This window comes from Ranitomeya variabilis, chromosome 5 (genome assembly GCF_051348905.1).
Source record: "Ranitomeya variabilis isolate aRanVar5 chromosome 5, aRanVar5.hap1, whole genome shotgun sequence".
Lineage (NCBI taxonomy): Eukaryota > Metazoa > Chordata > Amphibia > Anura > Dendrobatidae > Ranitomeya > Ranitomeya variabilis.
Window position 1 is genome coordinate 39,433,265 of NC_135236.1, and position 26,024 is coordinate 39,459,288.

The following is a 26,024-nucleotide window of genomic DNA, read 5'->3' on the forward strand; positions in this document are numbered from 1 at the left end:
AAATATCCTTTGGGAATTGAGTTCAAAGCATTAAAAAAATGAATCCACTGCGGGAACACCTAACAGTTTGTTTACGCCATTGTCATCTTTGAATTTGTAAAAGAAGAGGGATTATTACTAGATTTTTAATTTTAAACTTGAAATCAATGAATCCGAATGTGTTGATCTTAATTCAGCCCTCTTTATGTCTTTTCTAAGCTGTGATTAAAAGTAGCAAATTTCCAGATGGGGTCCATATATTATCTCATGCACTTTTCATGAGAAGTATTGCAGCAAACATGCTTTTCAACTGACCTTGTGCACAATGGTAGCACTTCTGACTCAAGGTCATAAGGTTGCATGTTGATATCACATCAGGGTCAAGTAGCTCTTTCGTCTATTCATAACTTGATAGATGATTGTGTTAAGATTGAAAACGGAAACTGCGTAATTCTACTGACAATAGAATAATTCGACTTTGTTGCCACCTGTAGGCAAAGTGTTTAAAAAAGGTGTTTTATTTAAATTATGTAGATTAAAATCTTATCAACAATACTTTGGTGAGAAATATCATTTGAGAATTGAGTTCAAAACATAAAAAAATAATCCATGCCGGGAACAGCTAACACTTTGTTCATGCCATTGTCATCTTTGAATTTGTAAGAAAAGAGAGTTTATTACTAGATTTTACATTTTAAACTGGAGAACCCTGAATCTGAATGTCATGATCTTAATTCATCCTTGTTTATATCTTTCCCAAAATGTCATTAAAAGTAGCAAATTTCCAGATGGCTTCCATATATTATCTCATGCACTTTTCATGAGAAGTAATGGAGCACACATGCTTTTCAATCGACCTCGTGGTGCAACGGTAGCGCGTCTGACTCCAGATCAGAAGGTTGCGTGTTTAAATCACGTCGGGGTCAATAAACTCTTTCATCTTTTCATAACTTGATTGATGCTTGGGTTAAGATTGAAACGGAAACTGCGTAATCCTACTGACAATAGAATAACTCAACTTTGTTGCCACCTGTCAGTGCTGGGTTTAAAAATGAGTTTTATTTAAATTATATAGATTAATATCTTATCAACAATACTTTGACGAGAAATATTATTTGGGAATTGAGTTAAAAGCATTAAAAAAATTAATCAATGCCGGCAACACCTAACAGTTTGTTCACGCCATTGTCATCTTTGAATTTGTAAGAGAAGAGGGATTATTACTAGATTTTTAATTTTAAACTGGAAATCAATGAATCCGAATGTGATGATCTTAATTCAGCCCTCTTTTATGTCTTTTCTAAACTGTGATTGAAAGTAGCAAATTTCCAGATGGCTTCCATATATTATCTCATGCACTTTTCTTGAGAAGTACTGGAGCACATGTGCTTTTCAACTGACCTTGTGGTGCAACAGTAGCGCGTCTGATTCCAGATCAGAAGATTGCGTGTTTAAATCACGTCGGGGTCAATTAACTCTTTCATCTTTTCATAACTTGATTGATGCTTGGGTTAAGATTGAAATGAAAATTGCGTAACCCTACTAACAGTAGAATAACTCAACTTTGTTGCAACCTGTCAGCACAGGGTTTAACAAAGTGTTTTATTTAAATTATGTAGATTAATATCTTATCAACAATACTTTGACGAGAAATATTAATTGGGAATTGAGTTCAAAGCATTAAAAAAATGAATCCACTGCGGGAACACCTAACAGTTTGTTCACGCCATTGTCATCTTTGAATTTGTAAGAGAAGAGGGATTATTACTAGATTTTTAATTTTAAACTGGAAATCAATGAATCTGAATTTGATGATCTTAATTCAGCCTTCTTTTATGTCTTTTCTAAACTGTGTTTGAAAGTAGCAAATTTCCAGATGGCTTCCATATATTATCTCATGCACTTTTCTTGAGAAGTACTGGAGCACACGTGCTTTTCAACTGACCTCATGGTGCAATGGTATCGCGTCTGACTCCAGATCAGAAGGTTGCGTGTTCAAATCACGTTGGGGTCAATTAACTCTTTCATGTTTTCATAACTTGATTGATGCTTGGGTTAAGATTGAAACGGAAACTGCGTAATCCTACTAAGGCTATGTGCACACGTCAGGCTTTTTCCTCAGGTTTTGTAGCCAAAACCAGGAGTGGAACAGTTAGAGGAAAAGTATAATAGAAACATGCACCACTTCTGCATTTATCACCCACTCCTGGTTTTGGCTACAAAACCTGAGGAAAAAGCCTGACAAAATCCTGACGTGTGCACATAGCCTCACAGTAGAATAACTCAACTTTGTTGCAACCTGGCAGCACAGGGTTTAACAAACTGTTTTATTTAAATTATATAGATTAATATCTTATCAACAATACTTTGACGAGAAATATCCTTTGGGAATTGAGTTCAAAGCATTAAAAAAATGAATCCACTGCGGGAACACCTAACAGTTTGTTTACGCCATTGTCATCTTTGAATTTGTAAAAGAAGAGGGATTATTACTAGATTTTTAATTTTAAACTTGAAATCAATGAATCCGAATGTGATGATCTTAATTCAGACCTCTTTATGTCTTTTCTAAGCTGTGATTAAAAGTAGGAAATTTCCAGATGGGGTCCATATATTATCTCATGCACTTTTCATGAGAAGTATTGCAGCAAACATGCTTTTCAACTGACCTTGTGCACAATGGTAGCACTTCTGACTCAAGGTCATAAGGTTGCATGTTGATATCACATCAGGGTCAAGTAGCTCTTTCGTCTATTCATAACTTGATAGATGATTGTGTTAAGATTGAAAACGGAAACTGCGTAATTCTACTGACAATAGAATAATTCGACTTTGTTGCCACCTGTAGGCAAAGTGTATAAAAAAGGTGTTTTATTTAAATTATGTAGATTAAAATCTTATCAGCAATACTATGGTGAGAAATATCATTTGAGAATTGAGTTCAAAACATAAAAAAATAATCCATGCCGGGAACAGCTAACACTTTGTTCATGCCATTGTCATCTTTGAATTTGTAAGAAAAGAGAGTTTATTACTAGATTTTACATTTTAAACTGGAAATCAATGAATCCAAATGTGATGATCTTAATTCAGCCCTCTTTATGTCTTTTCTAAACTGTGATTGAAAGTAGCAAATTTCCAAATAGCTTCCATACATTATCTCATGCACTTTTCTTGAGAAGTACTGGAGCACACATGCTTTTCAACTGAACTCGTGGCGCAACGGTAGCGCGTATGACTCCAGATCAGAAGGTTGCGTGTTCAAATCACGTTGGGGTCAATTAACTCTTTCATCTTTTCATAACTTGATTGATGCTTGGGTTAAGATTGAAACGGAAACTGCGTAATCTTACTAACAGTAGAATAACTCAACTTTGTTGCAACTTGGCAGCACAGGGTTTAACAAAGTGTTTTATTTAAATTATATAGATTAATATCTTATCAACAATACTTTGACGAGAAATATCCTTTGGGAATTGAGTTCAAAGCATTAAAAAAATGAATCCACTGTGGGAACACCTAACAGTTTGTTCACGCCATTGTCATCTTTGAATTTGTTAGAGAAGAGGGATTATTACTAGATTTTTAATTTTAAACTGGAAATCAATGAATCCGAAAGTGATGATCTTAATTCAGCCCTCTTTATGTCTTTTCTAAACTGTGATTAAAAGTAGCAAATTTCCAGATGGCTTCCATATATTATCTCATGCACTTTTCTTGAGAAGTACTGGAGCACACATGCTTTTCAACTGACCTCGTGGCGCAACGGTAGCGCGTCTGACTCCAGATCAGAAGGTTGCGTGTTCAAATCATGTCGGGGTCAATAAACTCTTTCATCTTTTCATAACTTGATTGATGCTTGGGTTAAGATTGAAACGGAAACTGCGTAATCCTACTAACAGTAGAATAACTCAACTTTGTTGCAACTTGGCAGCACAGGGTTTAACAAAGTGTTTTATTTAAATTATATAGATTAATATCTTATCAACAATACTTTGACGAGAAATATCCTTTGGGAATTGAGTTCAAAGCATTAAAAAAATGAATCCACTGCGGGAACACCTAACAGTTTGTTCACGCCATTGTCATCTTTGAATTTGTAAGAGAAGAGGGATTATTACTAGATTTTTAATTTTAAACTGGAAATCAATGAATCCGAATGTGATGATCTTAATTCAGCCCTCTTTATGTCTTTTCTAAACTGTGATTGAAAGTAGAAAATTTCCACATGGCTTCCATATATTATCTCATGCACTTTTCTTGAGAAGTACTGGAGCACACATGCTTTTCAACTGACCTCGTGGCGCAACGGTAGCGCGTCTGACTCCAGATCAGAAGGTTGCGTGTTCAAATCATGTCGGGGTCAATAAACTCTTTCATCTTTTCATAACTTGATTGATGCTTGGGTTAAGATTGAAACGGAAACTGCGTAATCCTACTAACAGTAGAATAACTCAACTTTGTTGCAACCTGTCAGCACAGGGTTTAACAAAGTGTTTTATTTAAATTATATAGATTAATATCTTATCAACAATACTTTGACGAGAAATATCCTTTGGGACTTGAGTTCAAAGCATTAAAAAAATGAATCCACTGCGGGAACACCTAACAGTTTGTTCACGCCATTGTCATCTTTGAATTTGTAAGAGAAGAGGGATTATTACTAGATTTTTAATTTTAAACTGGAAATCAATGAATCCGAAAGTGATGATCTTAATTCAGCCCTCTTTATGTCTTTTCTAAACTGTGATTGAAAGTAGCAAATTTCCACATGGCTTCCATATATTATCTCATGCACTTTTCTTGAGAAGTACTGGAGCACACATGCTTTTCAACTGACCTCGTGGCGCAACGGTAGCGCGTCTGACTCCATATCAGAAGGTTGCGTGTTCAAATCATGTCGGGGTCAATAAACTCTTTCATCTTTTCATAACTTGATTGATGCTTGGGTTAAGATTGAAACGGAAACTGCGTAATCCTACTAACAGTAGAATAACTCAACTTTGTTGCAACCTGTCAGCACAGGGTTTAACAAAGTGTTTTATTTAAATTATATAGATTAATATCTTATCAACAATACTTTGACGAGAAATATCCTTTGGGACTTGAGTTCAAAGCATTAAAAAAATGAATCCACTGCGGGAACACCTAACAGTTTGTTCACGCCATTGTCATCTTTGAATTTGTAAGAGAAGAGGGATTATTACTAGATTTTTAATTTTAAACTGGAAATCAATGAATCCGAAAGTGATGATCTTAATTCAGCCCTCTTTATGTCTTTTCTAAACTGTGATTGAAAGTAGCAAATTTCCACATGGCTTCCATATATTATCTCATGCACTTTTCTTGAGAAGTACTGGAGCACACATGCTTTTCAACTGACCTCGTGGCGCAACGGTAGCGCGCCTGACTCCAGATCAGAAGGTTGTGTGTACAAATCACGTTGGGGTCAATTAACTCATCTTTTCATAACTTGATTGATGCTTGGGTTAAGATTGAAACGGAAACTGCGTAATCTTACTAACAGTAGAATAACTCAACTTTGTTGCAACTTGGCAGCACAGGGTTTAACAAAGTGTTTTATTTAAATTATATAGATTAATATCTTATCAACAATACTTTGATGAGAAATATCCTTTAGGAATTGAGTTCAAAGCATTAAAAAAATGAATCCACTGTGGGAACACCTAACAGTTTGTTCACGCCATTGTCATCTTTGAATTTGTTAGAGAAGAGGGATTATTACTAGATTTTTAATTTTAAACTGGAAATCAATGAATCCGAAGGTGATGATCTTAATTCAGCCCTCTTTATGTCTTTTCTAAACTGTGATTAAAAGTAGCAAATTTCCAGATGGCTTCCATATATTATCTCATGCACTTTTCTTGAGAAGTACTGGAGCACACATGATTTTCAACTGACCTCGTGGCGCAACGGTAGCGCGTCTGACTCCAGATCAGAAGGTTGCGTGTTCAAATCACGTCGGGGTCAATTAACTCTTTCATCTTTTCATAACTTGATTGATGCTTGGGTTAAGAATGAAACGGAAACTGCGTAATCCTACTAAGGCTATGTGCACACGTCAGGCTTTTTCCTCAGGTTTTGTAGCCAAAACCAGGAGTGGAACAATTAGAGGAAAAGTATAATAGAAACATATGCACCACTTCTGCATTTATCACCCGCTCCTGGTTTTGGCTACAAAACCTGAGGAAAAATTCTGACAAAATCCTGATGTGTGCACATAGCCTCACAGTAGAATAACTCAACTTTGTTGCAACCTGACAGCACAGGGTTTAACAAAGTGTTTTATTTAAATTATATAGATTAATATCTTATCAACAATACTTTGACGAGAAATATCCTTTGGGAATTGAGTTCAAAGCATTAAAAAAATGAATCCACTGCGGGAACACCTAACAGTTTGTTTACGCCATTGTCATCTTTGAATTTGTAAAAGAAGAGGGATTATTACTAGATTTTTAATTTTAAACTTGAAATCAATGAATCCGAATGTGTTGATCTTAATTCAGCCCTCTTTATGTCTTTTCTAAGCTGTGATTAAAAGTAGCAAATTTCCAGATGGGGTCCATATATTATCTCATGCACTTTTCATGAGAAGTATTGCAGCAAACATGCTTTTCAACTGACCTTGTGCACAATGGTAGCACTTCTGACTCAAGGTCATAAGGTTGCATGTTGATATCACATCAGGGTCAAGTAGCTCTTTCGTCTATTCATAACTTGATAGATGATTGTGTTAAGATTGAAAACGGAAACTGCGTAATTCTACTGACAATAGAATAATTCGACTTTGTTGCCACCTGTAGGCAAAGTGTTTAAAAAAGGTGTTTTATTTAAATTATGTAGATTAAAATCTTATCAACAATACTTTGGTGAGAAATATCATTTGAGAATTGAGTTCAAAACATAAAAAAATAATCCATGCCGGGAACAGCTAACACTTTGTTCATGCCATTGTCATCTTTGAATTTGTAAGAAAAGAGAGTTTATTACTAGATTTTACATTTTAAACTGGAGAACCCTGAATCTGAATGTCATGATCTTAATTCATCCTTGTTTATATCTTTCCCAAAATGTCATTAAAAGTAGCAAATTTCCAGATGGCTTCCATATATTATCTCATGCACTTTTCATGAGAAGTAATGGAGCACACATGCTTTTCAATCGACCTCGTGGTGCAACGGTAGCGCGTCTGACTCCAGATCAGAAGGTTGCGTGTTTAAATCACGTCGGGGTCAATTAACTCTTTCATCTTTTCATAACTTGATTTATGCTTGGGTTAAGATTGAAACGGAAACTGCGTAATCCTACTGACAATAGAATAACTCAACTTTGTTGCCACCTGTCAGTGCTGGGTTTAAAAATGAGTTTTATTTAAATTATATAGATTAATATCTTATCAACAATACTTTGACGAGAAATATTATTTGGGAATTGAGTTAAAAGCATTAAAAAAATTAATCAATGCCGGCAACACCTAACAGTTTGTTCACGCCATTGTCATCTTTGAATTTGTAAGAGAAGAGGGATTATTACTAGATTTTTAATTTTAAACTGGAAATCAATGAATCCGAATGTGATGATCTTAATTCAGCCCTCTTTTATGTCTTTTCTAAACTGTGATTGAAAGTAGCAAATTTCCAGATGGCTTCCATATATTATCTCATGCACTTTTCTTGAGAAGTACTGGAGCACATGTGTTTTTCAACTGACCTCGTGGTGCAACAGTAGCGCGTCTGATTCCAGATCAGAAGATTGCGTGTTTAAATCACGTCGGGGTCAATTAACTCTTTCATCTTTTCATAACTTGATTGATGCTTGGGTTAAGATTGAAATGAAAATTGCGTAATCCTACTAACAGTAGAATAACTCAACTTTGTTGCAACCTGTCAGCACAGGGTTTAACAAAGTGTTTTATTTAAATTATATAGATTAATATCTTATCAACAATACTTTGACGAGAAATATTAATTGGGAATTGAGTTCAAAGCATTAAAAAAATGAATCCACTGCGGGAACACCTAACAGTTTGTACACGCCATTGTCATCTTTGAATTTGTAAGAGAAGAGGGATTATTACTAGATTTTTAATTTTAAACTGGAAATCAATGAATCTGAATTTGATGATCTTAATTCAGCCTTCTTTTATGTCTTTTCTAAACTGTGTTTGAAAGTAGCAAATTTCCAGATGGCTTCCATATATTATCTCATGCACTTTTCTTGAGAAGTACTGGAGCACACGTGCTTTTCAACTGACCTCATGGTGCAATGGTATCGCGTCTGTCTCCAGATCAGAAGGTTGCGTGTTCAAATCACGTTGGGGTCAATTAACTCTTTCATGTTTTCATAACTTGATTGATGCTTGGGTTAAGATTGAAACGGAAACTGCGTAATCCTACTAAGGCTATGTGCACACGTCAGGCTTTTTCCTCAGGTTTTGTAGCCAAAACCAGGAGTGGAACAATTAGAGGAAAAGTATAATAGAAACATGCACCACTTCTGCATTTATCACCCACTCCTGGTTTTGGCTACAAAACCTGAGGAAAAAGCCTGACAAAATCCTGACGTGTGCACATAGCCTCACAGTAGAATAACTCAACTTTGTTGCAACCTGGCAGCACAGGGTTTAACAAACTGTTTTATTTAAATTATATAGATTAATATCTTATCAACAATACTTTGACGAGAAATATCCTTTGGGAATTGAGTTCAAAGCATTAAAAAAATGAATCCACTGCGGGAACACCTAACAGTTTGTTTACGCCATTGTCATCTTTGAATTTGTAAAAGAAGAGGGATTATTACTAGATTTTTAATTTTAAACTTGAAATCAATGAATCCGAATGTGATGATCTTAATTCAGACCTCTTTATGTCTTTTCTAAGCTGTGATTAAAAGTAGCAAATTTCCAGATGGGGTCCATATATTATCTCATGCACTTTTCATGAGAAGTATTGCAGCAAACATGCTTTTCAACTGACCTTGTGCACAATGGTAGCACTTCTGACTCAAGGTCATAAGGTTGCATGTTGATATCACATCAGGGTCAAGTAGCTCTTTCGTCTATTCATAACTTGATAGATGATTGTGTTAAGATTGAAAACGGAAACTGCGTAATTCTACTGACAATAGAATAATTCGACTTTGTTGCCACCTGTAGGCAAAGTGTTTAAAAAAGGTGTTTTATTTAAATTATGTAGATTAAAATCTTATCAACAATACTTTGGTGAGAAATATCATTTGAGAATTGAGTTCAAAACATAAAAAAATAATCCATGCCGGGAACAGCTAACACTTTGTTCATGCCATTGTCATCTTTGAATTTGTAAGAAAAGAGAGTTTATTACTAGATTTTACATTTTAAACTGGAGAACCCTGAATCTGAATGTCATGATCTTAATTCATCCTTGTTTATATCTTTCCCAAAATGTCATTAAAAGTAGCAAATTTCCAGATGGCTTCCATATATTATCTCATGCACTTTTCATGAGAAGTAATGGAGCACACATGCTTTTCAATCGACCTCGTGGTGCAACGGTAGCGCGTCTGACTCCAGATCAGAAGGTTGCGTGTTTAAATCACGTCGGGGTCAATTAACTCTTTCATCTTTTCATAACTTGATTTATGCTTGGGTTAAGATTGAAACGGAAACTGCGTAATCCTACTGACAATAGAATAACTCAACTTTGTTGCCACCTGTCAGTGCTGGGTTTAAAAATGAGTTTTATTTAAATTATATAGATTAATATCTTATCAACAATACTTTGACGAGAAATATTATTTGGGAATTGAGTTAAAAGCATTAAAAAAATTAATCAATGCCGGCAACACCTAACAGTTTGTTCACGCCATTGTCATCTTTGAATTTGTAAGAGAAGAGGGATTATTACTAGATTTTTAATTTTAAACTGGAAATCAATGAATCCGAATGTGATGATCTTAATTCAGCCCTCTTTTATGTCTTTTCTAAACTGTGATTGAAAGTAGCAAATTTCCAGATGGCTTCCATATATTATCTCATGCACTTTTCTTGAGAAGTACTGGAGCACATGTGTTTTTCAACTGACCTCGTGGTGCAACAGTAGCGCGTCTGATTCCAGATCAGAAGATTGCGTGTTTAAATCACGTCGGGGTCAATTAACTCTTTCATCTTTTCATAACTTGATTGATGCTTGGGTTAAGATTGAAATGAAAATTGCGTAATCCTACTAACAGTAGAATAACTCAACTTTGTTGCAACCTGTCAGCACAGGGTTTAACAAAGTGTTTTATTTAAATTATATAGATTAATATCTTATCAACAATACTTTGACGAGAAATATTAATTGGGAATTGAGTTCAAAGCATTAAAAAAATGAATCCACTGCGGGAACACCTAACAGTTTGTACACGCCATTGTCATCTTTGAATTTGTAAGAGAAGAGGGATTATTACTAGATTTTTAATTTTAAACTGGAAATCAATGAATCTGAATTTGATGATCTTAATTCAGCCTTCTTTTATGTCTTTTCTAAACTGTGTTTGAAAGTAGCAAATTTCCAGATGGCTTCCATATATTATCTCATGCACTTTTCTTGAGAAGTACTGGAGCACACGTGCTTTTCAACTGACCTCATGGTGCAATGGTATCGCGTCTGTCTCCAGATCAGAAGGTTGCGTGTTCAAATCACGTTGGGGTCAATTAACTCTTTCATGTTTTCATAACTTGATTGATGCTTGGGTTAAGATTGAAACGGAAACTGCGTAATCCTACTAAGGCTATGTGCACACGTCAGGCTTTTTCCTCAGGTTTTGTAGCCAAAACCAGGAGTGGAACAATTAGAGGAAAAGTATAATAGAAACATGCACCACTTCTGCATTTATCACCCACTCCTGGTTTTGGCTACAAAACCTGAGGAAAAAGCCTGACAAAATCCTGACGTGTGCACATAGCCTCACAGTAGAATAACTCAACTTTGTTGCAACCTGGCAGCACAGGGTTTAACAAACTGTTTTATTTAAATTATATAGATTAATATCTTATCAACAATACTTTGACGAGAAATATCCTTTGGGAATTGAGTTCAAAGCATTAAAAAAATGAATCCACTGCGGGAACACCTAACAGTTTGTTTACGCCATTGTCATCTTTGAATTTGTAAAAGAAGAGGGATTATTACTAGATTTTTAATTTTAAACTTGAAATCAATGAATCCGAATGTGATGATCTTAATTCAGACCTCTTTATGTCTTTTCTAAGCTGTGATTAAAAGTAGCAAATTTCCAGATGGGGTCCATATATTATCTCATGCACTTTTCATGAGAAGTATTGCAGCAAACATGCTTTTCAACTGACCTTGTGCACAATGGTAGCACTTCTGACTCAAGGTCATAAGGTTGCATGTTGATATCACATCAGGGTCAAGTAGCTCTTTCGTCTATTCATAACTTGATAGATGATTGTGTTAAGATTGAAAACGGAAACTGCGTAATTCTACTGACAATAGAATAATTCGACTTTGTTGCCACCTGTAGGCAAAGTGTATAAAAAAGGTGTTTTATTTAAATTATGTAGATTAAAATCTTATCAGCAATACTATGGTGAGAAATATCATTTGAGAATTGAGTTCAAAACATAAAAAAATAATCCATGCCGGGAACAGCTAACACTTTGTTCATGCCATTGTCATCTTTGAATTTGTAAGAAAAGAGAGTTTATTACTATATTTTACATTTTAAACTGGAAAACCCTGAATCTGAATGTCATGATTTTAATTCATCCTTGTTTATATCTTTCCCAAAATGTCATTAAAAGTAGCAAATTTCCAGATGGCTTCCATATATTATCTCATGCACTTTTCTTGAGAAGTACTGGAGCACACATGCTTTTCAACTGACCTCGTGGCGCAACGGTAGCGCGTCTGACACCAGATCAGAAGGTTGCGTGTTCAAATCACGTCGGGGTCAATTAACTCATCTTTTCATAACTTGATTGATGCTTGGGTTAAGATTGAAACGGAAACTGCGTAATCTTACTAACAGTAGAATAACTCAACTGTTGCAACTTGGCAGCACAGGGTTTAACAAAGTGTTTTATTTAAATTATTATAGATTAATATCTTATCAACAATACTTTGACGAGAAATATCCTTTGGGAATTGAGTTCAAAGCATTAAAAAAATGAATCCACTGTGGGAACACCTAACAGTTTGTTCACGGCATTGTCATCTTTGAATTTGTAAGAGAAGAGGGATTATTACTAGATTTTTAATTTTAAACTGGAAATCAATGAATCCAAAGGTGATGATCTTAATTCAGCCCTCTTTATGTCTTTTCTAAACTGTGATTGAAAGTAGCAAATTTCCAAATAGCTTCCATACATTATCTCATGCACTTTTCTTGAGAAGTACTGGAGCACACATGCTTTTCAACTGAACTCGTGGCGCAACGGTAGCGCGTATGACTCCAGATCAGAAGGTTGCGTGTTCAAATCACGTCGGGGTCAATTAACTCTTTCATCTTTTCATAACTTGATTGATGCTTGGGTTAAGATTGAAACGGAAACTGCGTAATCTTACTAACAGTAGAATAACTCAACTTTGTTGCAACTTGGCAGCACAGGGTTTAACAAAGTGTTTTATTTAAATTATATAGATTAATATCTTATCAACAATACTTTGACGAGAAATATCCTTTGGGAATTGAGTTCAAAGCATTAAAAAAATGAATCCACTGTGGGAACACCTAACAGTTTGTTCACGCCATTGTCATCTTTGAATTTGTTAGAGAAGAGGGATTATTACTAGATTTTTAATTTTAAACTGGAAATCAATGAATCCGAAAGTGATGATCTTAATTCAGCCCTCTTTATGTCTTTTCTAAACTGTGATTAAAAGTAGCAAATTTCCAGATGGCTTCCATATATTATCTCATGCACTTTTCTTGAGAAGTACTGGAGCACACATGCTTTTCAACTGACCTCGTGGCGCAACGGTAGCGCGTCTGACTCCAGATCAGAAGGTTGCGTGTTCAAATCACGTCGGGGTCAATTAACTCTTTCATCTTTTCATAACTTGATTGATGCTTGGGTTTAGATTGAAACGAAAATTGCGTAATCCTACTAACAGTAGAATAACTCAACTTTGTTGCAACCTGTCAACACAGGGTTTAACAAAGTGTTTTATTTAAATTATATAGATTAATATCTTATCAACAATACTTTGACGAGAAATATCCTTTGGGAATTGAGTTCAAAGCATTAAAAAAATGAATCCACTGCGGGAACACCTAACAGTTTGTTCACGCCATTGTCATCTTTGAATTTGTAAGAGAAGAGGGATTATTACTAGATTTTTAATTTTAAACTGGAAATCAATGAATCCGAATGTGATGATCTTAATTCAGCCCTCTTTATGTCTTTTCTAAACTGTGATTGAAAGTAGAAAATTTCCACATGGCTTCCATATATTATCTCATGCACTTTTCTTGAGAAGTACTGGAGCACACATGCTTTTCAACTGACCTCGTGGCGCAACGGTAGCGCGTCTGACTCCAGATCAGAAGGTTGCGTGTTCAAATCATGTCGGGGTCAATAAACTCTTTCATCTTTTCATAACTTGATTGATGCTTGGGTTAAGATTGAAACGGAAACTGCGTAATCCTACTAACAGTAGAATAACTCAACTTTGTTGCAACCTGTCAGCACAGGGTTTAACAAAGTGTCTTATTTAAATTATATAGATTAATATCTTATCAACAATACTTTGACGAGAAATATCCTTTGGGACTTGAGTTCAAAGCATTAAAAAAATGAATCCACTGCGGGAACACCTAACAGTTTGTTCACGCCATTGTCATCTTTGAATTTGTAAGAGAAGAGGGATTATTACTAGATTTTTAATTTTAAACTGGAAATCAATGAATCCGAAAGTGATGATCTTAATTCAGCCCTCTTTATGTCTTTTCTAAACTGTGATTGAAAGTAGCAAATTTCCACATGGCTTCCATATATTATCTCATGCACTTTTCTTGAGAAGTACTGGAGCACACATGCTTTTCAACTGAACTCGTGGCGCAACGGTAGCGCGTATGACTCCAGATCAGAAGGTTGCGTGTTCAAATCACGTCGGGGTCAATTAACTCTTTCATCTTTTCATAACTTGATTGATGCTTGGGTTAAGATTGAAACGGAAACTGCGTAATCTTACTAACAGTAGAATAACTCAACTTTGTTGCAACTTGGCAGCACAGGGTTTAACAAAGTGTTTTATTTAAATTATATAGATTAATATCTTATCAACAATACTTTGACGAGAAATATCCTTTGGGAATTGAGTTCAAAGCATTAAAAAAATGAATCCACTGTGGGAACACCTAACAGTTTGTTCACGCCATTGTCATCTTTGAATTTGTTAGAGAAGAGGGATTATTACTAGATTTTTAATTTTAAACTGGAAATCAATGAATCCGAAAGTGATGATCTTAATTCAGCCCTCTTTATGTCTTTTCTAAACTGTGATTAAAAGTAGCAAATTTCCAGATGGCTTCCATATATTATCTCATGCACTTTTCTTGAGAAGTACTGGAGCACACATGCTTTTCAACTGACCTCGTGGCGCAACGGTAGCGCGTCTGACTCCAGATCAGAAGGTTGCGTGTTCAAATCACGTCGGGGTCAATTAACTCTTTCATCTTTTCATAACTTGATTGATGCTTGGGTTTAGATTGAAACGAAAATTGCGTAATCCTACTAACAGTAGAATAACTCAACTTTGTTGCAACCTGTCAACACAGGGTTTAACAAAGTGTTTTATTTAAATTATATAGATTAATATCTTATCAACAATACTTTGACGAGAAATATCCTTTGGGAATTGAGTTCAAAGCATTAAAAAAATGAATCCACTGCGGGAGCACCTAACAGTTTGTTCACGCCATTGTCATCTTTGAATTTGTAAGAGAAGAGGGATTATTACTAGATTTTTAATTTTAAACTGGAAATCAATGAATCCGAATGTGATGATCTTAATTCAGCCCTCTTTATGTCTTTTCTAAACTGTGATTGAAAGTAGAAAATTTCCACATGGCTTCCATATATTATCTCATGCACTTTTCTTGAGAAGTACTGGAGCACACATGCTTTTCAACTGACCTCGTGGCGCAACGGTAGCGCGTCTGACTCCAGATCAGAAGGTTGCGTGTTCAAATCATGTCGGGGTCAATAAACTCTTTCATCTTTTCATAACTTGATTGATGCTTGGGTTAAGATTGAAACGGAAACTGCGTAATCCTACTAACAGTAGAATAACTCAACTTTGTTGCAACCTGTCAGCACAGGGTTTAACAAAGTGTCTTATTTAAATTATATAGATTAATATCTTATCAACAATACTTTGACGAGAAATATCCTTTGGGACTTGAGTTCAAAGCATTAAAAAAATGAATCCACTGCGGGAACACCTAACAGTTTGTTCACGCCATTGTCATCTTTGAATTTGTAAGAGAAGAGGGATTATTACTAGATTTTTAATTTTAAACTGGAAATCAATGAATCCGAAAGTGATGATCTTAATTCAGCCCTCTTTATGTCTTTTCTAAACTGTGATTGAAAGTAGCAAATTTCCACATGGCTTCCATATATTATCTCATGCACTTTTCTTGAGAAGTACTGGAGCACACATGCTTTTCAACTGACCTCGTGGCGCAACGGTAGCGCGTCTGACTCCATATCAGAAGGTTGCGTGTTCAAATCATGTCGGGGTCAATAAACTCTTTCATCTTTTCATAACTTGATTGATGCTTGGGTTAAGATTGAAACGGAAACTGCGTAATCCTACTAACAGTAGAATAACTCAACTTTGTTGCAACCTGTCAGCACAGGGTTTAACAAAGTGTTTTATTTAAATTATATAGATTAATATCTTATCAACAATACTTTGACGAGAAATATCCTTTGGGACTTGAGTTCAAAGCATTAAAAAAATGAATCCACTGCGGGAACACCTAACAGTTTGTTCACGCCATTGTCATCTTTGAATTTGTAAGAGAAGAGGGATTATTACTAGATTTTTAATTTTAAACTGGAAATCAATGAATCCGAAAGTGATGATCTTAATTCAGCCCTCTTTATGTCTTTTCTAAACTGTGATTGAAAGTAGCAAATTTCCACATGGCTTCCATATATTATCTCATGCACTTTTCTTGAGAAGTACTGGAGCACACATGCTTTTCAACTGACCTCGTGGCGCAACGGTAGCGCGCCTGACTCCAGATCAGAAGGTTGTGTGTACAAATCACGTTGGGGTCAATTAACTCATCTTTTCATAACTTGATTGATGCTTGGGTTAAGATTGAAACGGAAACTGCGTAATCTTACTAACAGTAGAATAACTCAACTTTGTTGCAACTTGGCAGCACAGGGTTTAACAAAGTGTTTTATTTAAATTATATAGATTAATATCTTATCAACAATACTTTGACGAGAAATATCCTTTGGGAATTGAGTTCAAAGCATTAAAAAAATGAATCCACTGTGGGAACACCTAACAGTTTGTTCACGCCATTGTCATCTTTGAATTTGTTAGAGAAGAGGGATTATTACTAGATTTTTAATTTTAAACTGGAAATCAATGAATCCGAAAGTGATGATCTTAATTCAGCCCTCTTTATGTCTTTTCTAAACTGTGATTAAAAGTAGCAAATTTCCAGATGGCTTCCATATATTATCTCATGCACTTTTCTTGAGAAGTACTGGAGCACACATGCTTTTCAACTGACCTCGTGGCGCAACGGTAGCGCGTCTGACTCCAGATCAGAAGGTTGCGTGTTCAAATCACGTCGGGGTCAATTAACTCTTTCATCTTTTCATAACTTGATTGATGCTTGGGTTAAGATTGAAACGGAAACTGCGTAATCCTACTAACAGTAGAATAACTCAACTCTGTTGCAACCTGGCAGCACAGGGTTTAACAAAGTGTTTTATTTAAATTATATAGATTAATATCTTATCAACAATACTTTGACGAGAAATATCCTTTGGGAATTGAGTTCAAAGCATTAAAAAAATGAATCCACTGCGGGAACACCTAAAAGTTTGTTCACGCCATTGTCATCTTTGAATTTGTAAAAGAAGAGGGATTATTACTAGATTTTTAATTTTTGAACTTGAAGTCAATGAATCTGAATGTGATGATCTTAATTCAGCCCTCTTTATGTCTTTTCTAAGCTGTGATTAAAAGTAGCAAATTTCCAGATGGGGTCCATATATTATCTCATGCACTTTTCTTGTGAAGTATTGCAGCAAACATGCTTTTCAACTGACCTTGTGCACAATGGTAGCACTTCTGACTCAAGGTCATAAGGTTGCATGTTGATATCACATCAGGGTCAAGTAGCTCTTTCGTCTATTCATAACTTGATTGATGCTTGGGTTAAGATTGAAACGGAAACTGCGTAATCCTACTAAGGCTATGTGCACACGTCAGGCTTTTTCCTCAGGTTTTGTAGCCAAAACCAGGAGTGGAACAATTAGAGGAAAAGTATAATAGAAACATATGCACCACTTCTGCATTTATCACCCGCTCCTGGTTTTGGCTACAAAACCTGAGGAAAAATCCTGACAAAATCCTGACGTGTGCACATAGCCTCACAGTAGAATAACTCAACTTTGTTGCAACCTGACAGCACAGGGTTTAACAAAGTGTTTTATTTAAATTATATAGATTAATATCTTATCAACAATACTTTGACGAGAAATATCCTTTGGGAATTGAGTTCAAAGCATTAAAAAAATGAATCCACTGCGGGAACACCTAACAGTTTGTTTACGCCATTGTCATCTTTGAATTTGTAAAAGAAGAGGGATTATTACTAGATTTTTAATTTTAAACTTGAAATCAATGAATCCGAATGTGTTGATCTTAATTCAGCCCTCTTTATGTCTTTTCTAAGCTGTGATTAAAAGTAGCAAATTTCCAGATGGGGTCCATATATTATCTCATGCACTTTTCATGAGAAGTATTGCAGCAAACATGCTTTTCAACTGACCTTGTGCACAATGGTAGCACTTCTGACTCAAGGTCATAAGGTTGCATGTTGATATCACATCAGGGTCAAGTAGCTCTTTCGTCTATTCATAACTTGATAGATGATTGTGTTAAGATTGAAAACGGAAACTGCGTAATTCTACTGACAATAGAATAATTCGACTTTGTTGCCACCTGTAGGCAAAGTGTTTAAAAAAGGTGTTTTATTTAAATTATGTAGATTAAAATCTTATCAACAATACTTTGGTGAGAAATATCATTTGAGAATTGAGTTCAAAACATAAAAAAATAATCCATGCCGGGAACAGCTAACACTTTGTTCATGCCATTGTCATCTTTGAATTTGTAAGAAAAGAGAGTTTATTACTAGATTTTACATTTTAAACTGGAGAACCCTGAATCTGAATGTCATGATCTTAATTCATCCTTGTTTATATCTTTCCCAAAATGTCATTAAAAGTAGCAAATTTCCAGATGGCTTCCATATATTATCTCATGCACTTTTCATGAGAAGTAATGGAGCACACATGCTTTTCAATCGACCTCGTGGTGCAACGGTAGCGCGTCTGACTCCAGATCAGAAGGTTGCGTGTTTAAATCACGTCGGGGTCAATTAACTCTTTCATCTTTTCATAACTTGATTTATGCTTGGGTTAAGATTGAAACGGAAACTGCGTAATCCTACTGACAATAGAATAACTCAACTTTGTTGCCACCTGTCAGTGCTGGGTTTAAAAATGAGTTTTATTTAAATTATATAGATTAATATCTTATCAACAATACTTTGACGAGAAATATTATTTGGGAATTGAGTTAAAAGCATTAAAAAAATTAATCAATGCCGGCAACACCTAACAGTTTGTTCACGCCATTGTCATCTTTGAATTTTTAAGAGAAGAGGGATTATTACTAGATTTTTAATTTTAAACTGGAAATCAATGAATCCGAATGTGATGATCTTAATTCAGCCCTCTTTTATGTCTTTTCTAAACTGTGATTGAAAGTAGCAAATTTCCAGATGGCTTCCATATATTATCTCATGCACTTTTCTTGAGAAGTACTGGAGCACATGTGCTTTTCAACTGACCTCGTGGTGCAACAGTAGCGCGTCTGATTCCAGATCAGAAGGTTGCGTGTTTAAATCACGTCGGGGTCAATTAACTCTTTCATCTTTTCATAACTTGATTGATGCTTGGGTTAAGATTGAAATGAAAATTGCGTAATCCTACTAACAGTAGAATAACTCAACTTTGTTGCAACCTGTCAGCACAGGGTTTAACAAAGTGTTTTATTTAAATTATATAGATTAATATCTTATCAACAATACTTTGACGAGAAATATTAATTGGGAATTGAGTTCAAAGCATTAAAAAAATGAATCCACTGCGGGAACACCTAACAGTTTGTTCACGCCATTGTCATCTTTGAATTTGTAAGAGAAGAGGGATTATTACTAGATTTTTAATTTTAAACTGGAAATCAATGAATCTGAATTTGATGATCTTAATTCAGCCTTCTTTTATGTCTTTTCTAAACTGTGTTTGAAAGTAGCAAATTTCCAGATGGCTTCCATATATTATCTCATGCACTTTTCTTGAGAAGTACTGGAGCACACGTGCTTTTCAACTGACCTCATGGTGCAATGGTATCGCGTCTGACTCCAGATCAGAAGGTTGCGTGTTCAAATCACGTTGGGGTCAATTAACTCTTTCATGTTTTCATAACTTGATTGATGCTTGGGTTAAGATTGAAACGGAAACTGCATAATCCTACTAAGGCTATGTGCACACGTCAGGCTTTTTCCTCAGGTTTTGTAGCCAAAACCAGGAGTGGAACAATTAGAGGAAAAGTATAATAGAAACATGCACCACTTCTGCATTTATCACCCACTCCTGGTTTTGGCTACAAAACCTGAGGAAAAAGCCTGACAAAATCCTGACGTGTGCACATAGCCTCACAGTAGAATAACTCAACTTTGTTGCAACCTGGCAGCACAGGGTTTAACAAACTGTTTTATTTAAATTATATAGATTAATATCTTATCAACAATACTTTGACGAGAAATATCCTTTGGGAATTGAGTTCAAAGCATTAAAAAAATGAATCCACTGCGGGAACACCTAACAGTTTGTTTACGCCATTGTCATCTTTGAATTTGTAAAAGAAGAGGGATTATTACTAGATTTTTAATTTTAAACTTGAAATCAATGAATCCGAATGTGATGATCTTAATTCAGACCTCTTTATGTCTTTTCTAAGCTGTGATTAAAAGTAGCAAATTTCCAGATGGGGTCCATATATGATCTCATGCACTTTTCATGAGAAGTATTGCAGCAAACATGCTTTTCAACTGACCTTGTGCACAATGGTAGCACTTCTGACTCAAGGTCATAAGGTTGCATGTTGATATCACATCAGGGTCAAGTAGCTCTTTCGTCTATTCATAACTTGATAGATGATTGTGTTAAGATTGAAAACGGAAACTGCGTAATTCTACTGACAATAGAATAATTCGACTTTGTTGCCACCTGTAGGCAAAGTGTATAAAAAAGGTGTTTTATTTAAATTATGTAGATTAAAATCTTATCAGCAATACTATGGTGAGAAATATCATTTGAGAATTGAGTTCAAAACATAAAAAAATAATCCATGCCGGGAACAGCTAACACTTTGTTCATGCCATTGTCATCTTTGAATTTGTAAGAAAAGAGAGTTTATTACTAGATTTTACATTTTAAACTGGAAATCAATGAATCCAAAGGTGATGATCTTAATTCAGCCCTCTTTATGTCTTTTCTAAACTGTGATTGAAAGTAGCAAACTTCCAAATAGCTTCCATACATTATCTCATGCACTTTTCTTGAGAAGTACTGGAGCACACATGCTTTTCAACTGAACTCGTGGCGCAACGGTAGCGCGTATGACTCCAGATCAGAAGGTTGCGTGTTCAAATCACGTCGGATCAATTAACTCTTTCATCTTTTCATAACTTGATTGATGCTTGGGTTAAGATTGAAACGGAAACTGCGTAATCTTACTAACAGTAGAATAACTCAACTTTGTTGCAACTTGGCAGCACAGGGTTTAACAAAGTGTTTTATTTAAATTATATAGATTAATATCTTATCAACAATACTTTGACGAGAAATATCCTTTGGGAATTGAGTTCAAAGCATTAAAAAAATGAATCCACTGTGGGAACACCTAACAGTTTGTTCACGCCATTGTCATCTTTGAATTTGTTAGAGAAGAGGGATTATTACTAGATTTTTAATTTTAAACTGGAAATCAATGAATCCGAAAGTGATGATCTTAATTCAGCCCTCTTTATGTCTTTTCTAAACTGTGATTAAAAGTAGCAAATTTCCAGATGGCTTCCATATATTATCTCATGCACTTTTCTTGAGAAGTACTGGAGCACACATGCTTTTCAACTGACCTCGTGGCGCAACGGTAGCGCGTCTGACTCCAGATCAGAAGGTTGCGTGTTCAAATCACGTCGGGGTCAATTAACTCTTTCATCTTTTCATAACTTGATTGATGCTTGGGTTTAGATTGAAACGAAAATTGCGTAATCCTACTAACAGTAGAATAACTCAACTTTGTTGCAACCTGTCAACACAGGGTTTAACAAAGTGTTTTGTTTAAATTATATAGATTAATATCTTATCAACAATACTTTGACGAGAAATATCCTTTGGGAATTGAGTTCAAAGCATTAAAAAAATGAATCCACTGCGGGAACACCTAACAGTTTGTTCACGCCATTGTCATCTTTGAATTTGTAAGAGAAGAGGGATTATTACTAGATTTTTAATTTTAAACTGGAAATCAATGAATCCGAATGTGATGATCTTAATTCAGCCCTCTTTATGTCTTTTCTAAACTGTGATTGAAAGTAGAAAATTTCCACATGGCTTCCATATATTATCTCATGCACTTTTCTTGAGAAGTACTGGAGCACACATGCTTTTCAACTGACCTCGTGGCGCAACGGTAGCGCGTCTGACTCCAGATCAGAAGGTTGCGTGTTCAAATCATGTCGGGGTCAATAAACTCTTTCATCTTTTCATAACTTGATTGATGCTTGGGTTAAGATTGAAACGGAAACTGCGTAATCCTACTAACAGTAGAATAACTCAACTTTGTTGCAACCTGTCAGCACAGGGTTTAACAAAGTGTTTTATTTAAATTATATAGATTAATATCTTATCAACAATACTTTGACGAGAAATATCCTTTGGGACTTGAGTTCAAAGCATTAAAAAAATGAATCCACTGCGGGAACACCTAACAGTTTGTTCACGCCATTGTCATCTTTGAATTTGTAAGAGAAGAGGGATTATTACTAGATTTTTAATTTTAAACTGGAAATCAATGAATCCGAAAGTGATGATCTTAATTCAGCCCTCTTTATGTCTTTTCTAAACTGTGATTGAAAGTAGCAAATTTCCACATGGCTTCCATATATTATCTCATGCACTTTTCTTGAGAAGTACTGGAGCACACATGCTTTTCAACTGACCTCGTGGCGCAACGGTAGCGCGCCTGACTCCAGATCAGAAGGTTGTGTGTACAAATCACGTTGGGGTCAATTAACTCATCTTTTCATAACTTGATTGATGCTTGGGTTAAGATTGAAACGGAAACTGCGTAATCTTACTAACAGTAGAATAACTCAACTTTGTTGCAACTTGGCAGCACAGGGTTTAACAAAGTGTTTTATTTAAATTATATAGATTAATATCTTATCAACAATACTTTGACGAGAAATATCCTTTGGGAATTGAGTTCAAAGCATTAAAAAAATGAATCCACTGTGGGAACACCTAACAGTTTGTTCACGCCATTGTCATCTTTGAATTTGTTAGAGAAGAGGGATTATTACTAGATTTTTAATTTTAAACTGGAAATCAATGAATCCGAAAGTGATGATCTTAATTCAGCCCTCTTTATGTCTTTTCTAAACTGTGATTAAAAGTAGCAAATTTCCAGATGGCTTCCATATATTATCTCATGCACTTTTCTTGAGAAGTACTGGAGCACACATGCTTTTCAACTGACCTCGTGGCGCAACGGTAGCGCGTCTGACTCCAGATCAGAAGGTTGCGTGTTCAAATCACGTCGGGGTCAATTAACTCTTTCATCTTTTCATAACTTGATTGATGCTTGGGTTAAGATTGAAACGGAAACTGCGTAATCCTACTAACAGTAGAATAACTCAACTCTGTTGCAACCCGGCAGCACAGAGTTTAACAAAGTGTTTTATTTAAATTATATAGATTAATATCTTATCAACAATACTTTGTCGAGAAATATCCTTTGGGAATTGAGTTCAAAGCATTAAAAAAATGAATCCACTGCGGGAACACCTAAAAGTTTGTTCACGCCATTGTCATCTTTGAATTTGTAAAAGAAGAGGGATTATTACTAGATTTTTAATTTTTGAACTTGAAGTCAATGAATCTGAATGTGATGATCTTAATTCAGCCCTCTTTATGTCTTTTCTAAGCTGTGATTAAAAGTAGCAAATTTCCAGATGGGGTCCATATATTATCTCATGCACTTTTCATGTGAAGTATTGCAGCAAACATGCTTTTCAACTGACCTTGTGCACAATGGTAGCACTTCTGACTCAAGGTCATAAGGTTGCATGTTGATATCACATCAGGGTCAAGTAGCTCTTTCGTCTATTCATAACTTGATTGATGCTTGGGTTAAGATTGAAACGGAAACTGCGTAATCCTACTAAGGCTATGTGCACACGTCAGGCTTTTTCCTCAGGTTTTGTAGCCAAAACCAGGAGTGGAACAATTAGAGGAAAAGTATAATAGAAACATATGCACCACTTCTGCATTTATCACCCGCTCCTGGTTTTGGCTACAAAACCTGAGGAAAAATCCTGACAAAATCCTGATGTGTGCACATAGCCTCACAGTAGAATAACTCAACTTTGTTGCAACCTGACAGCACAGGGTTTAACAAAGTGTTTTATTTAAATTATATAGATTAATATCTTATCAACAATACTTTGACGAGAAATATCCTTTGGGAATTGAGTTCAAAGCATTAAAAAAATGAATCCACTGCGGGAACACCTAACAGTTTGTTTACGCCATTGTCATCTTTGAATTTGTAAAAGAAGAGGGATTATTACTAGATTTTTAATTTTAAACTTGAAATCAATGAATCCGAATGTGTTGATCTTAATTCAGCCCTCTTTATGTCTTTTCTAAGCTGTGATTAAAAGTAGCAAATTTCCAGATGGGGTCCATATATTATCTCATGCACTTTTCATGAGAAGTATTGCAGCAAACATGCTTTTCAACTGACCTTGTGCACAATGGTAGCACTTCTGACTCAAGGTCATAAGGTTGCATGTTGATATCACATCAGGGTCAAGTAGCTCTTTCGTCTATTCATAACTTGATAGATGATTGTGTTAAGATTGAAAACGGAAACTGCGTAATTCTACTGACAATAGAATAATTCGACTTTGTTGCCACCTGTAGGCAAAGTGTTTAAAAAAGGTGTTTTATTTAAATTATGTAGATTAAAATCTTATCAACAATACTTTGGTGAGAAATATCATTTGAGAATTGAGTTCAAAACATAAAAAAATAATCCATGCCGGGAACAGCTAACACTTTGTTCATGCCATTGTCATCTTTGAATTTGTAAGAAAAGAGAGTTTATTACTAGATTTTACATTTTAAACTGGAGAACCCTGAATCTGAATGTCATGATCTTAATTCATCCTTGTTTATATCTTTCCCAAAATGTCATTAAAAGTAGCAAATTTCCAGATGGCTTCCATATATTATCTCATGCACTTTTCATGAGAAGTAATGGAGCACACATGCTTTTCAATCGACCTCGTGGTGCAACGGTAGCGCGTCTGACTCCAGATCAGAAGGTTGCGTGTTTAAATCACGTCGGGGTCAATTAACTCTTTCATCTTTTCATAACTTGATTTATGCTTGGGTTAAGATTGAAACGGAAACTGCGTAATCCTACTGACAATAGAATAACTCAACTTTGTTGCCACCTGTCAGTGCTGGGTTTAAAAATGAGTTTTATTTAAATTATATAGATTAATATCTTATCAACAATACTTTGACGAGAAATATTATTTGGGAATTGAGTTAAAAGCATTAAAAAAATTAATCAATGCCGGCAACACCTAACAGTTTGTTCACGCCATTGTCATCTTTGAATTTGTAAGAGAAGAGGGATTATTACTAGATTTTTAATTTTAAACTGGAAATCAATGAATCCGAATGTGATGATCTTAATTCAGCCCTCTTTTATGTCTTTTCTAAACTGTGATTGAAAGTAGCAAATTTCCAGATGGCTTCCATATATTATCTCATGCACTTTTCTTGAGAAGTACTGGAGCACATGTGCTTTTCAACTGACCTCGTGGTGCAACAGTAGCGCGTCTGATTCCAGATCAGAAGATTGCGTGTTTAAATCACGTCGGGGTCAATTAACTCTTTCATCTTTTCATAACTTGATTGATGCTTGGGTTAAGATTGAAATGAAAATTGCGTAATCCTACTAACAGTAGAATAACTCAACTTTGTTGCAACCTGTCAGCACAGGGTTTAACAAAGTGTTTTATTTAAATTATATAGATTAATATCTTATCAACAATACTTTGACGAGAAATATTAATTGGGAATTGAGTTCAAAGCATTAAAAAAATGAATCCACTGCGGGAACACCTAACAGTTTGTTCACGCCATTGTCATCTTTGAATTTGTAAGAGAAGAGGGATTATTACTAGATTTTTAATTTTAAACTGGAAATCAATGAATCTGAATTTGATGATCTTAATTCAGCCTTCTTTTATGTCTTTTCTAAACTGTGTTTGAAAGTAGCAAATTTCCAGATGGCTTCCATATATTATCTCATGCACTTTTCTTGAGAAGTACTGGAGCACACGTGCTTTTCAACTGACCTCATGGTGCAATGGTATCGCGTCTGACTCCAGATTAG

The 26,024-nt window shown here is 35.3% G+C and overlaps 24 non-coding genes across 24 annotated transcripts in view; all 24 read left to right on the top strand.

Moving 5' to 3' along the window:
• Positions 1–833: 833 nt before the first annotated feature.
• On the top strand, positions 834–905 carry TRNAW-CCA (transfer RNA tryptophan (anticodon CCA)). The gene has a single exon. It is a non-coding gene; the product is annotated as a tRNA-Trp (tRNA).
• A 1,016-nt stretch (positions 906–1,921) lies between these two features.
• On the top strand, positions 1,922–1,993 carry TRNAW-CCA (transfer RNA tryptophan (anticodon CCA)). Its single transcript has one exon. It is a non-coding gene; the product is annotated as a tRNA-Trp (tRNA).
• A 1,737-nt stretch (positions 1,994–3,730) lies between these two features.
• Positions 3,731–3,802, top strand: TRNAW-CCA (transfer RNA tryptophan (anticodon CCA)). Its single transcript has one exon. It is a non-coding gene; the product is annotated as a tRNA-Trp (tRNA).
• A 471-nt stretch (positions 3,803–4,273) lies between these two features.
• On the top strand, positions 4,274–4,345 carry TRNAW-CCA (transfer RNA tryptophan (anticodon CCA)). Its single transcript has one exon. It is a non-coding gene; the product is annotated as a tRNA-Trp (tRNA).
• A 471-nt stretch (positions 4,346–4,816) lies between these two features.
• Positions 4,817–4,888, top strand: TRNAW-CCA (transfer RNA tryptophan (anticodon CCA)). Its single transcript has one exon. It is a non-coding gene; the product is annotated as a tRNA-Trp (tRNA).
• Positions 4,889–5,898: 1,010 nt separating this feature from the next.
• On the top strand, positions 5,899–5,970 carry TRNAW-CCA (transfer RNA tryptophan (anticodon CCA)). Its single transcript has one exon. It is a non-coding gene; the product is annotated as a tRNA-Trp (tRNA).
• Positions 5,971–7,166: 1,196 nt separating this feature from the next.
• Positions 7,167–7,238, top strand: TRNAW-CCA (transfer RNA tryptophan (anticodon CCA)). The gene has a single exon. It is a non-coding gene; the product is annotated as a tRNA-Trp (tRNA).
• A 1,016-nt stretch (positions 7,239–8,254) lies between these two features.
• Positions 8,255–8,326, top strand: TRNAW-CCA (transfer RNA tryptophan (anticodon CCA)). The gene has a single exon. It is a non-coding gene; the product is annotated as a tRNA-Trp (tRNA).
• A 1,194-nt stretch (positions 8,327–9,520) lies between these two features.
• On the top strand, positions 9,521–9,592 carry TRNAW-CCA (transfer RNA tryptophan (anticodon CCA)). The gene has a single exon. It is a non-coding gene; the product is annotated as a tRNA-Trp (tRNA).
• A 1,016-nt stretch (positions 9,593–10,608) lies between these two features.
• Positions 10,609–10,680, top strand: TRNAW-CCA (transfer RNA tryptophan (anticodon CCA)). Its single transcript has one exon. It is a non-coding gene; the product is annotated as a tRNA-Trp (tRNA).
• A 1,194-nt stretch (positions 10,681–11,874) lies between these two features.
• TRNAW-CCA (transfer RNA tryptophan (anticodon CCA)) lies at positions 11,875–11,946 on the top strand. The gene has a single exon. It is a non-coding gene; the product is annotated as a tRNA-Trp (tRNA).
• A 1,009-nt stretch (positions 11,947–12,955) lies between these two features.
• TRNAW-CCA (transfer RNA tryptophan (anticodon CCA)) lies at positions 12,956–13,027 on the top strand. The gene has a single exon. It is a non-coding gene; the product is annotated as a tRNA-Trp (tRNA).
• Positions 13,028–13,498: 471 nt separating this feature from the next.
• Positions 13,499–13,570, top strand: TRNAW-CCA (transfer RNA tryptophan (anticodon CCA)). The gene has a single exon. It is a non-coding gene; the product is annotated as a tRNA-Trp (tRNA).
• A 1,014-nt stretch (positions 13,571–14,584) lies between these two features.
• On the top strand, positions 14,585–14,656 carry TRNAW-CCA (transfer RNA tryptophan (anticodon CCA)). The gene has a single exon. It is a non-coding gene; the product is annotated as a tRNA-Trp (tRNA).
• A 471-nt stretch (positions 14,657–15,127) lies between these two features.
• Positions 15,128–15,199, top strand: TRNAW-CCA (transfer RNA tryptophan (anticodon CCA)). Its single transcript has one exon. It is a non-coding gene; the product is annotated as a tRNA-Trp (tRNA).
• A 471-nt stretch (positions 15,200–15,670) lies between these two features.
• On the top strand, positions 15,671–15,742 carry TRNAW-CCA (transfer RNA tryptophan (anticodon CCA)). The gene has a single exon. It is a non-coding gene; the product is annotated as a tRNA-Trp (tRNA).
• Positions 15,743–16,752: 1,010 nt separating this feature from the next.
• Positions 16,753–16,824, top strand: TRNAW-CCA (transfer RNA tryptophan (anticodon CCA)). The gene has a single exon. It is a non-coding gene; the product is annotated as a tRNA-Trp (tRNA).
• Positions 16,825–18,563: 1,739 nt separating this feature from the next.
• On the top strand, positions 18,564–18,635 carry TRNAW-CCA (transfer RNA tryptophan (anticodon CCA)). The gene has a single exon. It is a non-coding gene; the product is annotated as a tRNA-Trp (tRNA).
• Positions 18,636–19,651: 1,016 nt separating this feature from the next.
• On the top strand, positions 19,652–19,723 carry TRNAW-CCA (transfer RNA tryptophan (anticodon CCA)). The gene has a single exon. It is a non-coding gene; the product is annotated as a tRNA-Trp (tRNA).
• A 1,736-nt stretch (positions 19,724–21,459) lies between these two features.
• Positions 21,460–21,531, top strand: TRNAW-CCA (transfer RNA tryptophan (anticodon CCA)). Its single transcript has one exon. It is a non-coding gene; the product is annotated as a tRNA-Trp (tRNA).
• A 471-nt stretch (positions 21,532–22,002) lies between these two features.
• Positions 22,003–22,074, top strand: TRNAW-CCA (transfer RNA tryptophan (anticodon CCA)). Its single transcript has one exon. It is a non-coding gene; the product is annotated as a tRNA-Trp (tRNA).
• Positions 22,075–23,084: 1,010 nt separating this feature from the next.
• On the top strand, positions 23,085–23,156 carry TRNAW-CCA (transfer RNA tryptophan (anticodon CCA)). The gene has a single exon. It is a non-coding gene; the product is annotated as a tRNA-Trp (tRNA).
• Positions 23,157–24,895: 1,739 nt separating this feature from the next.
• Positions 24,896–24,967, top strand: TRNAW-CCA (transfer RNA tryptophan (anticodon CCA)). Its single transcript has one exon. It is a non-coding gene; the product is annotated as a tRNA-Trp (tRNA).
• A 1,016-nt stretch (positions 24,968–25,983) lies between these two features.
• Positions 25,984–26,024, top strand: part of TRNAW-CCA (transfer RNA tryptophan (anticodon CCA)) — a 72-nt gene continuing 31 nt past the window's right edge. Inside the window, exon 1 of the tRNA in view lies at positions 25,984–26,024. This exon is cut by the window's right edge and continues 31 nt beyond it. This is a non-coding gene — a tRNA (tRNA-Trp).